This window comes from Trachypithecus francoisi, unplaced genomic scaffold (genome assembly GCF_009764315.1).
Source record: "Trachypithecus francoisi isolate TF-2019V2 unplaced genomic scaffold, Tfra_2.0 Lachesis_group7, whole genome shotgun sequence".
Taxonomy (NCBI): Eukaryota; Metazoa; Chordata; class Mammalia; order Primates; family Cercopithecidae; genus Trachypithecus; species Trachypithecus francoisi.
The window spans coordinates 91,978,051-91,990,369 of NW_022681472.1; the positions used below are offsets into that span (position 1 = coordinate 91,978,051).

General features: G+C 35.0%; 1 long non-coding RNA gene across 1 annotated transcript in view; it reads left to right on the forward strand.

Annotated features, from left to right (window-relative positions):
- LOC117079242 overlaps nucleotides 1-12,319 on the forward strand; it is a 372,831-nt gene that overhangs the window by 253,675 nt on the left and 106,837 nt on the right. The window lies entirely within an intron of this gene.

Below are 12,319 nucleotides of genomic sequence, written 5' to 3' on the forward strand. Positions count from 1 at the left end.
CGCGCGCCTAAACCTTTCGTGCGCGCGCCTAAACCTTTCGCGCGCGCGGTAACTTTTCCCGCGCCCGCGCAAACATCTTTCCCGCCCAGGAAGAGATGCAGCCTATGGCGCAGGCGCCATCCCGCGCCCGGGAACATTACAAACCCACGGCGCATGCGCAATTGTACTTTGAGTAAACCCAGCCTCCTGTCACCGCACTGGCCCAACCTCTTCCTCTGCCAGCCTATATAAGGCATTGCACTGCCACCATTAAACGAGACTTGATCAGGCTATTTGCCTTGTCTCCATTTCTCGTGTTTTCTTGTCTCCTCCATTCCCAGTCCCCCTTCCAGGGCCCGTTCGACTGTCCTGCGGGTCAGGACACCTGTCTTTCTAGATGACGCTCTATCACAGACTGAATAAGACTACCAACTCCACAATCAGACTGCCCTGGATCAAAGTCTAATTCTGACACTGAATTTCAAGGTAACTTGGGAAAGTAATTTGTCCTCCATATTTCATATTTCATAGCTCTATAATGGAGATTTTAGTATATAACACTAAAGATTGCTATGAAAGTTATGAGAATCAAATAACAATACTACCTAATGTTTATTGAATGCATACTAAATTCTAGGTGTATTCATTCTTTTTTGCATATATTATCTCGTTTGGTTCTCACAACAGCACTTACAGGCAAGTATTGTTATTATCCATACAAAAATAGACACAGAAGGATTCTTCCAAGCCCCATTAGTGGGCAAGTGGCACAGATGGGATGAAGACCTCAGCAGCCAGACTACAGCATTCATTACCTCAACTGCTTTTGGATTCTCTATCTCTGGGTGCATGAAACTGTAATGCAGTCAGTACTGGTAAAGTCAGTGTCAATTATGAATACTTCTGTACATTTTTCCTGTACTATTCATGATCAGTTCTCATCTAGAAAATGATAAGTTTAGATCATAAGGCTACTGCTGATAATCCTACTACTCTGTGCTAATAATGATGTCTTAGATTATTTTCTCATTCGGTACCAGGCACTATGCTACACATTTTACTTATAATATGTTGCTTCATTGTATAGTATATAGAGAAGCAAAATATCTCATTTATATAATACAAGAAAAAGTAACAATAACAAAACCAGCAATAATAAGACATAGCTGATACAGTCATCTAGTGTTATTTGTGTATCAGCTCATTTAGTCTTCACAAAGACCCAATAAATAGGCAGTTTTACTATCCATAGTTTACAAATAAAAGAATGGAGGTAAAGAAAGATTAAATGGCTTATCCAGCATCACACACGCAGTAAATGGCAGATATAGGATTTGGACCTAGGTACTGCAATTCACAGTGCACCCTCTTAAGCATCTGGAATTGCCTTCTACATGAAGAAGGTGAGCTCTGTTCAGGTTAATCAACTTGCCTAAGGATGTACTAAGTCAGAGTTTTGTTGGATCAGTTATGGGATGTGTTTAAAACTAGCACCTGCTACTTACCAAAGGAGTGAAGTAGCTTCACTAACAACCTCAGTGGGACACATTGTCCTCAATTGAAAAATGCAGATAGGAGCAACACCCTTGTTGGTTCACTTTGTTATCTACTCAGCAGAGACTCTGAGCATTGATGATGCTCCATACACCAGACTTGCTGCAGCAGATCCTGCAGTGAGCAAGAAAGATGCAGACCCTGTCCCATTCATCACATTGGGGTTTAAAAAATCATTGCAGGTTCAATGAAAGCCAAGAATGGCTGTGCACTGGTGCTCTGGAAGACATGGCAGTTTACCTAGGATGACTGAGGGATCCAGGAAAAGCCAAAATAAATAAGGAATTTTTATAGGAGTACATCAAAATGAGATCTTCATATGCAGATTAAATAAAAATATAGATGTTAAAACACTTTGGAAAAACAAGTGAGATTTCTCTGTAAATTTAAAGAAGTGCAATTGTCAAGAACAATATTTTTTGGCTGAATACAGTGAGGAGAAAATAAAATGCAAACATTGGAGCATTCATCCTACTGCCACTTTTAAATTAGTTAAATAATTACACTAGAAAATAATCTGTTCCAATGGGCTTATTTTATTATTGAAATAATACGGTTGCTTAATGCAATTACTTCTACCAGGTCATATAACTCACTGTGATTTGTAATTCAATTGAGTATTACATTGTACTTGTAGAGGGATATATTTGTAGGTCTTCTTTTTCCCCTTTTCCCTGTCCTGTGTTTTACCTCCTAAGTCTTTCTTAATAGTTTTCTTGTTATTTATTTTTTAGGCAAGGTAATAATATCAGATCTCTATCCATATATGCAGTTTATTGAAGGAGTCAAGGTTTTATATAGACCAAGTAAAAGCACTAGACCGTTTCAATGTGAGGAAAGAGGATCTAGATGGGGGAAAGGTAGATAGAGGGGAGGGCACTATTTTGGAATGCCCCTCAGAAATTATGGACTCATTAGCCATGAGATGAATAAGCAATTGCAAAGAAGTAAGAACCTAGAATGGTTCTCAGAATTTGAAACTGAATATCTCAGAGTCAAATTGCGTTTTTCTTTCATCTTCCAATGATCTTCCTTTAATAAAGTTCTATGACCCTTTTTCTTCACCTATTTGGAGAACACATAACTTCACACATATGCACACATGACCACATGCCATGTACATGTAGCTTATTTTGACTTTTAGACTGTGCACTTTTAGACTGTCCATCAGGGCAGAATATCTATTTGCTTGTCTTGCCCTACTCTTCAAAACTCAGACCCAAGAGTGCTCCTTGAAGAAGAGACATGAAACTAATTTTAAACATTGTTGCCTGTGCTCAGTTTCTTTCATCCGTTATTTCATTTAATTGTCACAACAATTCTAATAAATAATCTTGTTTTGCAAATGGATTAACTGAGAATAGCAATGACTAGATACTCTCCTAAGCTCGCATGGGTAATACTGGTGTGTAGAGTAAGGACCTGAACTTAGAACTGTTGGAATTCAAATATCCTACTTGTTTCACTCCTGCAGGATGTCTTCTATTATTTCACAGAATAACACATGCGTTTTAAAAAATATGTGAATGAATAAACGATTGGTACCTATAACTGTAAATTATTTTATGCTATGTTTGTAATGTAGTTTGGGTCACATTTCATGATGTTTTTAATATACCATGACCCTTTCCCATTTTTAGAAAGTACAATGGTATTGTATTTTCTATTTCAGTCAGTATCTTTTTCTGTTATGTTACCTCATTTTTCATAATTTCTTTTTATCCTTTTTTTTTTTTTTTTTTGAGATGGTGTTTTGCTCTTGTTGCCCAGGCTGGAGTGCAGTGGCGTGATCTCGGCTCACTGTGACCTCTGCTTCTCATGTTCAAGTGATTCTCCTGCCTCCCAAGTAGCTGGGATCACAGCATGTGCTGCCACACCTAGCTAATTTTTATTTTCAGTAGAGACAGGGTTTCACCATGTTACCCAGGCTGGTCACAAACCCCTGACCTCGGGTGATCCACCTGCCTCAGCCTTCCAAAGTGCTGAGATTACAGGCCCATAATTTCTAAATAAATATGCAAATGATCGTCTCCCACTTATTTCTCATCATTTTCTTAAAGGCTATACTGTCTACATGGTTAGACATTCAATGGGGGAAAAAGTCACAATCAATGCTTTAGAAATCTCATATATAGTAACAAAAACAGTAGCATAAGTCACAATATACTGACGTGTACAAATCTCATTACACGTTTCTATGTAATGATCAATAAATTTATTGTTTTAGAACTGAAAGTCAGTCCTATAAGAAATATGCCTCATGAATAAGTGAACAAAGGACTATTTATGGAGCTGAAGTAATGAGCACAAATTAGATCCATGTTGAATAGGTTGACCTTTAAATGACAAAGCAAGACCACACAGTCACTAAAACACACAGGGACAAGAAAATTACCTGAAAAGGTTGGAAAACCACAATCAATCAAATGGCACATGCCAATAAATATATAGAAACTCTTTGAGGAAAAAAAAAAAAAAATGTAGTTCTCAAACTCTACCTAGCTTTCCAGAACCTTTTCCGGGCCATATTTATTTATTTTATTCCAAAGCTAAAAACCTCAATGGTAAAGTAATTTTAAGGACTTACAGAGGTATTTGAAGGATGTAAGTGTCTTGATGTAAGTAGCTGCCGGTAACCACAGAGTTAACTTGAGTTAACTTGCATTTGAAGAGCTCATATAACTCACTGTGATTTCTAATTCAATTGAGTATTACATTGTACTTTACAGGGGTATATTCGTAGGTCTTCTTTTTACCCCCTTCCTCTGTCCTATTTTGTACCTCCTAAGTCTTTCTTAATAGTTGTCTTCTTATTCATTTTTTAGGCAAGATAATAATATCAGATCTCTCTCTATATATATGCAGAGTTGATTGAATGACTCAAGCTTTATACAGACCAAGTAAAGGCACTGGACCCCTGGAAGACTCACTCCGATGCCAGCAGAGCAGACTTGCACTCATATCGAGATTCTGAAGACCACTTCCAAGGACCACTGCTGGCAGAAGAGCCCCAAAGGTGGCCAAGCAAATGTGCACCCATGCTCCTAGCTTCATAGCCCCACCCCTTGCCAGTCAGACTCCAAGTTGACTGATCCACCATGGGCATGCATGTGCCTCTGAACTGAAAAACAGCCTGGTGAGTCTAACCCTGATATAATCACACCATACCATCATAATCTCCTTTAGTCTAGACCACTGAGATACTTGCAAACCTCACTGGCATGGATTACAGCTGAGGAAACTACACGAATGCTACACTACTGTGTCCACCCAGAACCAAAGCCAATGCAGGTCACTGAATTGACACCCCAAGACATATCTACATGAATATATTTTCCTCTTAAAGTTATTTATAAAATTGAAAGTAGCAACTGTCCAAACATATTCATAGAAATGAAAATATGGACACAACAAGCATAAAAACGTGGCATCTCAAAAAATACACAACTGATTTTAGTAGCAGATGCTAATCATAATAAGGAAATATACAAAATGATAGAAAAAGAATTCAAAGTAATAATCTTAAGGCAACTCAAAGATATACAAAGTAATCCAAATAGACAAATCAACTATACCAGGAAAAATGTATTATTTGAATAAGAAATTTAATAAAGAGATGTTATAAAAATACAAACAGAAATTGTACAGCTGAATATTTTAATGAATGAATAACAAACACAATCAACAGCTTCAGCATGAGATTAGCTCAAGCACAAGAAATAATTTTTGAACTGGAATACAGGTTTTTTCAAATAACATAAGCAGTGAAAAAAATTAAAAAGAAAAACGAAAAGAGGAAACTAGAAAGATAAAGAAAAGAAAAGGAAAGAAAGATGGAAGGAAGGAAGGAAGAAGGAAGGAAGGAAAGAAAGAAAGAAAGAAAGAAAGAAAGAAAGAAAGAAAGAGAAAGAAAGACAGGATTTATGGGATACCATTAAGTGAACAAACATTGCAAGTATGGTCAACCAAGAAGGAGAATATAAGGGAAAAGGGAGGAAAATATATTTTATGAAATAGCGAAAAACTTCCCAAGTCATGGGAGAAAGATGAATATCTACATTCAGGAAGCTCAAAAAATCTCAATTAGAACCAATTCAAACAGGTCTTCTTCAAGCCATCTTGTAGTTAAAAGTCAAAGACAAAGAAGGAATTCTTAGAAAAAAAAAAAAGCAAGAGAGAAGCATCAAGTTACATATAATGGAATCTCCATTAAATGAACAGTAGATTTCTCAGCTGAAACCTTGTAGCCAGGAGAAAATGGGATGATGTATTCAAAGTACTGGAAAAAAATTTTTTAAAAAGCTGCCAGCCAAAAATACTATACTCAGCTAACCTATTCAGAAATGAAGGATCAATAAAATATTTCACAGAGAAAAAAAATAAATAAGAGAATTAATCACCACTAGACCAGCCTTAAGATAAATATTTAAGAGACTCTTAGATCTGAAAGCGAAAAGACAATACCTACCATCATGAAAACATGTGAAACTATAAAATTCATTGGCATAGTCAATACAAATGGGAGAAATAAGAATCAAAACTATCACTACAGAAAACCAGTCAACCACAAAAATAAATAATCAGAATGGAAATAAGGAACAATGAATATATAAAACAACCAGAAAATAATTAATAAAATGGCACGAGTAAGTCTTCACCTGTTTGTAATATACTTCAATGTAAATTAATTAAATTCTCTATTTATATTATTGACTGGCTGAATGGATAAAAATAACAAGACCCAACTATGTTGCCCACAAGAAACTCACCTTTCCTGTAAAAATGCACATAGACTGAATATGAAGGGAAGAAAAAGATATTCATACAAGTAAAAATCCATAACTTAGGAGAAGCAACTATACTTATATTAGACAAAATAGACTTCGAGTCAAAATGTATAAAAAAAGTAGCATTATGTAATAATGAAGGGATCAATTCAGCAAGAGACTATAACAATTGTAAATAAATATGTACATTACACAACAGCACCCAGATATATGAAGCAAATATTATTAGATGTAAAGAAAAAGATAGAACTCAATAAAATAATAATTGCATCAAATGGACCTAATCATCACTTATAGAACATTTTACCTAACAGCTGCAGAGTACACATTCATCAGCACATGGAACATCTCTAGGACTGACCATATATAAAGACACAAAAAACCCTCAAAACATTTGAAAAAATTGAACTCATATTAAGTATTTTATTTTGTACCACAGTGAAATAAAACTAGAAATCAATAACAAGGTGAACATTCAAAACTATACAAATTATGTGACTTGGTTTGCATCTGTATCTCCATCCAAATCTCATGTCAAGTTGTAATTCCCAATACTGGAAGTGGGGCTTAGTGGGAGGTGACTGAATCATGAGGGCAGAGTCTTCACAAATAGTTCAGCACCATTTACCTAGTGTTGTTCTCACGATACAGTTCTCATGAGATCTGGTTGTTTAAAAGTGCGTAGCACCTCCCGCCCTCACTTTCTTTCTCTGGCTCCAGCCGTGTAAGATGTGTCTGTTTTCTTTACACCTTCTTCCATGATTGCTGGTTTCCTGAGGCCTGCCCAGAAGAAGATGCCAACATCATGCTTTTTGTACAGTGTGTGGAACCATAAGTCAATTAAACCACGTTTCTTTACAAATTACCATGTTTCATATATTTGTTTACAGAAATGAGAGAATGAACTAACACAATATTGAAATTAAACAACATGCTCCTGAATGACAGATGGATGAAGGAATAAATTAAAAAACAAATTTTAAAAACATCTTAAAAGTAGAAATGCAGCATATCAAAACTTATGGGACATGGGCAAAGCATAGCAAGAGGCAAGTTTATGACGATTCATGACTATGTTAAAAAACTAGAATATTTCTAACAACAAACTTAAAGATGCATCATAATGAACTATAAAAGCAGGAAAAGTCAAGCCCCAAATGAGTAGAAAGACAGAAATAGTAAGAATCAGACTAGAAATAAACTAAATTGAGACTAAAAAAATACAAAAAGTCAACAAAACAAGTTATTTTCTTTAAAAGATAAAAACTGACAAACCCTTAACTAGATTAAGAAAAAAAGAAAGAATACCCAAATAAATAAAATGAGAAATAACAAAGTCGAAATCAAAAAGAAATTGAAAAGGACACAGACAAATTGGAAGACATCCCATGCTCGTGGATCTGAAGGATTAATATAGTTGAAATAAAAATACCACCTAAAGAAATCTACAGGTTCAATGCAATCCCTTTCTAAAGACCAATGATATTCTTCATAGAAATAGGAAAAGAAAAACTTAGAACTTGTATGGAACCACAAAATCCTTGAATAGCCAACGCACTAATGAGCAAAAAGAACAAGCTTGAGGCATCACATTAACATACTTTTAAATGTACTAAAAAACTGTAGTAACCAAACCAGCATGGTACTAGCATAAAAGCAGACACATAGACTAATGGAAGACAATACAGAACCCGGAAATTAATCCACTTCTCTATATAGCTAGATTGATTTTTTTTTTTACAAAGGTTCCAAAATTGTTTATTGCAAAAAAAAAAAAAAAAAAAATGACACCCTCTTTCAAAAATGGTACCGTTAAAACTGGATATTCATATACAGAGAAACAAACTAGATACTACCTCTCACCTTATACAAAATCAACCCAAAGTGGATCAAAGACCTAAAGATAAGACCCAACACTATGAAACTACTAGAAGAAAACAAAGAGGAAATATTTTAGGACATCAGTCTGAAAAAAAGATTTTATGAATGAGACCTAAAAAGCACAGGCAATGAAAGCAAAATTATACAAATGGTATTATATTCAACTAAAAAGCTTCTCCACAGCAAAGGAAACAACGGAGTGAAGCGCCAAAGTACTGAATGAAAGAACATGTTTGCTAACTATTCATTTGGCAGGGAATTATTATCCAGAAGATATAAAGAATTCAAACCTTTCAACAGCAAAATAAACAATTTAAAAATGAACATATTTTCTGAACAGACATTTGTCAAAAGACATTTGTCCAACAAAAGATGAATGAATAAAAATAATATGGTAAACATACACAATGCAACACTATTCAGCCATAAAAAGAATGAAATTTTGTCATTCATGGCAACATGGATGGAACTGAAGGACATTTCATTAAGTGAAAGAAGCCAGGAGCAGAAAGTTCAACAATGCATATTTTCACTCATATGTGTAAGCTAAAAAGCAGTTTACCTAATACAAGAAAAATGTAGAAGAGGATGTTAGAGTTTGAGAAGGGAAGGAGGAAGGGGAGGATAGGGAGAGACTGGTTAAATGATACAAAATTACAGTTAGATAGAAGGACTATGTTCTAGTGTTCTATAGCATTGTAGTATGATATAGTTAATATATAATACAGTTTCAGATAGCTAGAAGGAAAATATTAAATATTTTCAACACAAATAAATGATACATGATTAAGATGAAGGAAATATGCTAATTACCCTGATGTGATTACTATACATTATATGCATGGCAACATCACTAAGTACTCCATAACAATGGACAATTATCATTTGTCAATTTTTTAAAAGATAAAATAAATAAAATTTATAAAAAAAAGAAGTTAGATTCTTAAATCAGATTTATAGAGCCTAAAGTTAGGCAGAAGGTCATGAAAGGTAGCATGAAGCTAACCTGAATATCAGTAATAACTGGGTCACCACCTAGAGAAAAACAAAAAGTTTTATACCTCATCCTGTGTGCAGAAGCATTCTAATAGAACATGTTATAAAACACTGAAAGAGACACTTGGAGGTTGAGGAGGTATTTGGGTAAAATCCAATGAGGCAAAACCATGGAGAACAGTAAGATATTTGTTACAAATATATTGGAAAAGTATTAGGGTCCAGGATGCATAAAGAATTTCTAAAATTAAAAAATAAAACGATAAGAAACCTGATTTTCAAAACGAATGAATAAATTTAGTAGATCCCTTAACAAGAGAAAACAAGAGTGGCAATAAACATATGGAAAAGCAAGAGGCTGTATCTCATTAGAAAACTTTCAACTGCAATGAGACATAATTCGCCACCCACAGCTTGACAAGAATTTGTAAGTCCGAATGACTGTTAGGATATAGAGCAAAAAAATACTTATATAGTGCTAATAGGAATGAAAATTGCTTCAAAAACTCTACAAAATATATTTGCATGATCTAGTCACATTGCAGAAGCGAATCTTATGACCAGCATTCCAACTACTGAGACACTTAGGGACATTCTTGGCCCTATGTCCCAGAAAAAATGTTCGAGCATGTTCACATAAAACAAATCGTTGAAAAAATTCCAAGTATCCAAGACAAGTAGATACTTAAATAAATTGTGGGCCGGGCGCAGTGGCTCAAGCCTGTAATCCCGGCACTTTGGGAGGCCGAGACGGGCGGATCACGAGGTCAGAAGATCGAGACCATCCTGGCTAACACAGTGAAACCCCGTCTCTACTAAAAAATACAAAAAACTAGCCGGGCGAGGTGGAGGGCGCCTGTAGTCCCAGCTACTCGGAGGCTGAGGCAGGAGAATGGCGTAAACCCAGGAGGCGGAGCTTGCAGCGAGCTGAGATCCAGCCACTGCACTCCAGCCTGGGCGACAGAGCGAGACTCCGTCTCAAAAAAAATAAAATAAAATAAAAATAAATATAAAAAAATTAATTGTGGAATAGTCATACAATGGAACGTTACATAAGAGCAAAAGAGAATTAATTAAACAACATACAACATTAAGAACAGAATGCTGACTGAAAATATTAACTTGCAGAATAAAACATATTTATGTTCCTTTTATATAGAATTCAAAAGTATCAACAAATATAAATTTTTCACATATTGTAAAAATCATAAAAACACATGAAATAGAGAAATAAAACTCTAGCAGATGAGGCAAATAAACTTGGGGAAGGTCAGGCGTGAGCTTCAGAGTTAAATATAATGTTCTATTTCTTAAATATTGAAGGTTGACATACTTAGACACTTTTGATCATTCTTTATGCATTATATATGTATAAAACATTATTTTATATAGAATAAATATTTAATAAATCAATAAGAAATATAAATAAAACAGACAAAAACTAGAGCTGTGCTCACTAAATGCTTGTTTCTGACTACACGCTTCTACTTGATGACTGAATAGTGATTAGTTGGTGACAAATAATAGAATAATTAATATTTAGGAAGAAATTCTGAAAGAGACAGAAAAAAATCAACAGACTAGGAATGATATAGGGTGGGATGGTGAGGAAGGAAAGGAGAAAGAGAGTGATATAAAGAAGATGAAATTTAAAGAGAGAGAGGAAGAAGATGAAAACTTGTCAAAGATGTATCATTAAATATCAAATATTGTATTACAAGTTTCTGCATGTTTCATTTAGCCCTCATTTGAAAACTGTAAGGAAGGTATATTCATTTATAATTTAAAGATGGGAAAAAGTCACTTATATTAAATATCCAAATATTAGGGAGGGAGGAGAAAAGGGAGGGAGGCAGGAAGAGAGGGAGGTAATATGGTTTGGCTCTGTGTCCCCACCCAAATCTCATCTCGAATTGTAATCCCCATAATCCCCCCGTGTTGAGGGAGAAAACTGATGGGAGGTGATGAGATCATGGGGCTATTTTCCCCATGTTTTTCTTATGATAGTGAGCTCTCACAAGATCTGACGGTTTTATAAGTGTTTGACAGTTCCTTTTTCACACACCTTCTTGCCCGCTGCCACGTAAGATGTGGCTACTTTGCCTTCCACCATGATTGTAAGTTTTCTGAGGCCTCCCCAGCCATGCAGAACTGTGAGTCAATTAAACCTCTTTTTTGAATAAATTACCCAATCTCAGGCAGTTCTTTATAGCAGTGTGAGAATGGACTAATACAGGAGGTAATGATAGAAAGAAATATGGAAGAGAAGTGTGAAGTGAAAACGATAGGAAAAAAGGAGAAATGAAAACATTCGGAAGATGTTCACCAAAATAACATGTTTCCCTCGCAATATTTATGAAAAATTGAATTTTAAATAATTATTTTTTTGAAATAGGAAATATAACTTGCAGAACTATAGCCTTAAGTGTAAAATCTGTTCCGTGTACCTGTGAGACAAACACACAGAAAATTTTCTTTTCTATGTTTTAAAAGTGTTAAGAGAAGCAGTAGTAGAATATCCCACTAAAGATCTACAAATGTCTAATTCATAGCCCCTTTGGATGATGGTTTCTGGCTCATTGAACTCTTAAGAGTAATTTTCATACTTAACAAGTCCCCCTCAGGAAGAAATTTTTGGTAAACTTGATCCACTTGACAGATAGGAACACTGATGCTCAGGTATTTAGGTAAACTTCTTCATGCTAGCAGCTGAGCTAGATAAGAACCCACTCTGTATTTTTCCATCTTTTCAAATTCTTCATAAATTCATCTTTAGATGATTTTTTTCCTTTGGCATAAACTCTATATTCATCATATACTTAATGAAGATTTGCTAACTTTCTACAGAATTGAAAAAAACAAATTAGTGTGTTTAAATATTTTATTGTATTTGCTAATTATATTGATAATGTGTTGAACAGGAGTAGAAAATGCATGAATATTCAAAAAGAAAAAAAGGTATTGTGAATCTATGTATGCAATTGGAGATTTGCTCAGTTTCAACCGTTGCCATTAGTGTCAGTAACAAGTTCAAATCAATTCAGCTCGTGCACAATTGCTGAAAGAATGAGTCATACTGCTGGGTTTAATGGAGAGATAATGACATGCACTTGGTGGTGCAA